Here is a 6,000-nt window from a genome sequence, read left to right on the forward strand (position 1 = left end):
CATGACCACTTTACAAAAAAATAATCACAATATGATAAGATGACAATAACATAAGCATTAAATGAGAATTCCAAGGAGAGACAACCTAGAACGCAGACCGAATAGGGATTAAAAACGTAACCCAATTATTATAGCAAAAAATTGGACTGACAATTTGTATTATTATATGATATGATATGCCATGGATTTTCTCTCTCTCTCTCTCTCTCCAAAATCAAAGTGAAGAATCTTTGCATGTATCATACACGACAAGCTACAAAGGTTCTTTTCTTCTCTGTTTCTAGGTGACACTCTCTCTTTTGTCCACTTCACTGCCAAGGGCGAGGAAATCAACGTTTTTATACCCTCTACTATCTTATGTTTAAAAACTTATGACAATTCCTATAAAATAGTAATCAAGCACATGTTTACAACTTTCGACAGTTCCTTTGAGATCTGGGGTTCCTATGAATATCATCTAGGAGGATGTTACGGATACCGACCCGAGCATACAGACCGAACGTACCGACCATTCGCGGGGTCCACTTCAGGCTCCGCACGGACGATTCGAGCCGTTTAAATTTTAAATTAAAAGACCAAGTGGGCTTGTAAAAAATCAGCTCCATCCGATATGTATAAGTACTCGATCCAATCTTTTTATTTTTCATCCAATCTTTCCATGTTTTCCTATTTTTCAAAAATAGAAAGATTGGATCGAACACTTACACATATCGAATTGAGCTGATTTTTCACGAGCCCATTTGAGTTTTTTTTTTTAATTATTGAACAGCTTGGATCATCCGTGCGGAGCCCGGAGTGGGCCTCGCGTACCATCGGTGGCCATGGTCGGTGTGCTTGGATGTTCAAAATTGGCTCGAGCTCGAATCACGTCCTACTATTAAATCGAGCTCAAGCTCAATTAGTATCTGAAAGCTAAACGAGCTCGATCTTGGTTTGAGTACTAAAGGAGCTAGTCTCTGTAAAGAGGCGGAGCCCTGGGCCTGTACATAGAGCCAAATTTGTCTATGCGAGCAGAGCTAGGGCTGCCTTGCCTTGCGCTCGGCTCGTTTGCATAAGGATGAGTCAAAAAAATCTGTTCAAGCTCGACTCATTTACTAAAAAATCGCACTAAATCGAGTCTTTAATGAGCCAAACCTCAATTTGCTTGTGAGCAACTCAATTTGCGTACCGCCATACTGTTGGGAATGCCTTGTATTCTTTAGTCCCACATTGGTTAATTATGTTGTTCCCGTTTTTGTAGCCTATTATAAATAAGGCTTTTGGGGTACTTCTAGAAATTATCTTTTGGGCTTTCATATTGTGGCCTTTCTAGAGTTACGGATTATAGCCGGCTCTTTGTATCTCTTCTTCACGTTGGTTAGTGAATCCTCTCTCTCCTCGCCCGTGGACGTACCCATCTTGGGGAACCACGTATATCTTGTGTCTTTGTGATTTCTTGTTTAGTTTTCAATTTCTCGTTCTTAGCTTGCATTCATAGCGTTCGTTACAACAAACTGGTATCAGAGCCTTAGGTTGCAAAAACTAGGGTTTCGTTTCCGATTGTGGCTATGGCGGCTAAATTTGAGATTGCGAAGTTTGATGGGCAGAGCAGCAGTTTCAGTCTTTGGAGAGTAAAGATGAAGGCTCTGCTAACCCAACAAGGATTGCACAAGGTTTTGTTAGGCAAGACTAGTTCTGGAATCAAAGAGGAAGATTGGGATGATACGGATGCCAAAGCTCTGAGTTCTATTCAGTTGAGTCTGGCAGATGACGTTCTTCGCGAGGTGGAAGAAGAAACTTCAGCAGCAGGAATTTGGCTGAAGTTGGAAGGCATATATATGACGAAGTCGCTCACCAACAGGTTATATCTCAAACAACGTCTTTATACGTTTCGTATGCGAGAAGGTATACCTGTTAAAGATCATTTAGACGAGTTCAACCGTATTATTATGGATCTGAAAAATATTGATAGTAAAATTGAGGATGAGGACCAAGCCCTAATTTTGCTATGTTCTTTACCACTTTCGTATGAGCACTTTGTTACAACCCTATTGTATGGCAAAGACACGATATCCATGGAGGATGTTAAGGCCAGCCTATATTCGAAAGAATTGAGAAAAAAAGTGTCAGGTGAGGGTGATGCACATGCGGAGGGTTTGTTTGTTAGGGGAAGAACAACAAAAAGGGTGGAGTCGAGTAATAGGGGAAGATCCAGATCATCAGGTAAGAAGAAGGGAAAGTGCAATTATTGCAAGAAACCCGGGCACTGGAAAAGTGACTGTTTAAAACTCAAGGAGAAGGAAAAAGAAGACCAGAAAGGGGGTAAAGTAATTGCTGGAATTGCTGAAAGTTCAGATGAGTCAGATAATGTGTTATCAGTTACAGAGGGCGATTCTCGCTCTAATACCGAGTGGGTTCTAGATTCTGGATGTTCATACCATATGTCCGCATAGAGAGTGGTTTTCTACTTATGAGGCGGTCAATGGTGGTACAGTTTTGATGGGCAACAACATGGCCTGTAAGACTGTTGGTTCAGGAACGATTCAGCTTAGGATGCATGACGGTATTGTTAGGACTTTATCTGAGGTTCGACATGTTCCAGATTTGAAGAAAAATCTTATATCCCTGGGTGCTCTTGATTCTCATGGTTGCAAATTTCTCGGTGAAGGTGGAGTTTTGAAAGTCTCAAGGGGTGCATTAGTACTGATGAAGGGTCAGAAGCGTGGTAACCTCTATACACTCCAGGGCAGTACAGTTATAGGTGCTGCAGCAACGGTTGCTTCATCCAAGGTTTCAGATTCAGACTTGACTCGTTTGTGGCATATGAGCGAGAGGGGGATGACAGTTTTGAGCAACAGGGTTTGCTATGTGGCCAAAAAATTGAGAAGCTGGATTTCTGTGAGCATTGTGTTTACGGCAAGCAGTGCAGGGTAAAATTCAGTACAGCTGTTCATCGCACCAAAGGCACGGTGGATTATTTTCACTCGGATCTTTGGGGTCCCGCAGAGGTAACTTCTAAAGGTGGTTTTCGATATTTTATGAGTATTATCGATGATTTCTCTCGTAAAGTTTGGGTGTATATGTTGAAACATAAGAGTGACGCCTTTAATACATTCAAACAGTTTAAAACTTTGATTGAGAATCAGACTGGTAAGAAAATAAAACGTTTGCGAACTGATAATGGTATGGAGTTTTGTCTTGGCGAGTTTGATAGATTTTGCAGTGATGAGGGCATTGTGAGGCATCACACAGTGAGAAAAACCCCTCAGCAAAATGGTGTGGCTGAACGAATGAACAGGACTCTTTTGGAGAAGGCACGTTGTATGTTGTCCAATTCCGGATTGGGCAAAGAATTTTGGGCTGAAGCCGTTTCCACAACATGCTATTTGGTGAACAGGTCTCCGTCGACTGCTATTGAGTGTAAGACTCCGTTTGAGGTATGGTCAGGTCATCCGGCTGATTATTCTGTGTTGCGTGTTTTTGGGTGTCCAGCTTACGCTCATGTGAATGAAGGTAAACTGGAGCCACGGGCCAAGAAGTGTATTTTCTTGGGTTATGCAGCAGGTGTCAAAGGGTACAGGTTATGGTGCTCTGATGATTTGAAGTTTTTGATCAGTAGGGATGTGACTTTTGATGAAAATTATCTGATTAAGGGGTCTAAGCAGGTTGATGATACAGTTCAAGAACATAGTGTTCCAAAGCAGGTGGAGTTTTTGGGTGAATCTTCCGACTCAGGGAAGAAGCACATTGAGAAGCCAATTGAAGAGGAGTTCAAGAGTTCAGACACAGAGGTTGATGCATTAGTTGAGCAACCACGCACTATTGCTAAAGATAGGCCAAGGAGGGAGATTCGGCCTCCTGAAAGGTATTCGGCTTATTCTGAGATGGTGGCCTATGCTTTATCAGTTGCTGAAACAGTTGAGTATGAGGAGCCTTCAAGCTATACGGAAGCTATTTTGAGCGCTGAGTCTGCACAGTGGTTTGTTGCTATGAATGAGGAGATTGAGTCTCTTCAGAAGAATCAGACATGGGAGTTAGTAGAACCGCTGAAAGGGAAGAGGATTGTTGGATGCAAGTGGATCTTCAAGCGCAAACCAGGTATTCCAGGGGTAGAAGACGCTCGATTTAAAGCTCGGCTAGTGGCGAAAGGATACAGCCAGAAGGAGGGTGTTGACTACAATGAGGTATTTTCACCAGTTGTAAAACATAGTTCCATTCGCACTTTACTTGCTATTGTTGCATGTTATGATCTTGAGTTAGAGCAACTTGATGTCAAAACTGCGTTTTTGCACGGCGAGCTTGAGGAACAGATTTATATGCGTCAGCCTGAGGGATTTGTTGTTTCTGGTAAGGAGGATCACGTTTGTTTACTTCGTAAGTCTTTGTATGGCCTCAAACAATCCCCTAGGCAGTGGTATAAGCGGTTTGATACTTTTATGATAAGCCAGTCATATTCTAGGAGTGAGTATGACAGTTGTGTGTATTTTCGAAAACTTCCAGATGGTTCATTTGTTTATCTACTGTTGTATGTTGATGATATGCTTATTGCTGCCAAGAGTGTATCAGAAATCAACAGGTTGAAACAACAGTTAGGTGGTGAATTTGAGATGAAAGATTTGGGTGCAGCAAAACGTATTTTGGGTATGGAGATTTGCAGAGATCGAGTAGCTGGCAAACTATTTTTGAATCAGAAGTCTTATGTTCTTAAAGTGCTTGAGCGCTTTGCCATGCAGAACTCGAAGCCAGTCAGTACCCCTTTGGCAGCACACTTTCGACTTTCAGCTGAGTTGTCACCACAGTCGGAGGATGAGGAGAAGTATATGTCTCAGGTTCCATATTCGTGCGCAGTTGGGAGCCTTATGTACGCCATGGTATGTACTCGTCCTGATATTTCACATGCAGTTAGTGTCGTTAGTCGTTATATGGGGCGTCCAGGAAAGGCACATTGGGAGGCTGTGAAATGGATACTACGGTATTTGTGCGGAACTGCAGGTGTTGGTCTATTGTTTGGGATTGTCAATTCTGGTGATCATGCTGTTGGTTATGTTGATTCGGATTTTGCCGGTGACCACGATAAGAGGAGGTCTCTGACAGGTTATGTCTTTACTCTGTCCGGAAGTGCCATTAGTTGGAAAGTTACTTTACAGGCTACAGTTGCGCTGTCTACAACAGAAGCGGAGTATATGGCCATTGCTGAAGCTGTGAAGGAGGCATTGTGGATGAGAGGTTTGCTTTGTGAGCTTGGTCTTGCACATGGTGTGAGTTCAGTATTTTGTGATTCGCAGAGTGCTATACATTTGACTAAAAATCTGATGTATCATGAGAGGACTAAGCATATCGATGTCAGGTATCACTTCGTTCGGGATATCATCTCACAGAAGCAAGTTGAGGTGAAGAAAGTGGGTACGGCAGATAACCCAGCAGATATGTTGACTAAACCGGTTCCGGTTGCCAAGTTCAAGCATTGCTTGGGCTTGCTTGGTATTTGCAGTTGATCGCCCCTCGGAGGCATTTGGCGAGTGAGAGGTTAGAAGGGGATAGCTATATTTTGGTGATTTAGTTCGGTGGAATTCAAGTCAAGGTGGAGAATTGTTGGGAATGCCTTGTATTCTTTAGTCCCACATTGGTTAATTATGTTGTTCCCGTTTTTGTAGCCTATTATAAATAAGGCTTTTGGGGTACTTCTAGAAATTATCTTTTGGGCTTTCATATTGTGGCCTTTCTAGAGTTACGGATTATAGCCGGCTCTTTGTATCTCTTCTTCACGTTGGTTAGTGAATCCTCTCTCTCCTCGCCCGTGGACGTACCCATCTTGGGGAACCACGTATATCTTGTGTCTTTGTGATTTCTTGTTTAGTTTTCAATTTCTCGTTCTTAGCTTGCATTCATAGCGTTCGTTACAACACATACTGTGATCATGGATCGCTGCAAGAAAAAACATAATCGGCGACACAAAAATTTGTCACCAAAAGCAAGGATTTTGTTGCCTATATTGTTCTGCGACATGAGACCAAGTTGTCC

Source organism: Rhododendron vialii, chromosome 6a (assembly GCF_030253575.1).
Source record: "Rhododendron vialii isolate Sample 1 chromosome 6a, ASM3025357v1".
In the NCBI taxonomy this organism is placed as follows: domain Eukaryota; kingdom Viridiplantae; phylum Streptophyta; class Magnoliopsida; order Ericales; family Ericaceae; genus Rhododendron; species Rhododendron vialii.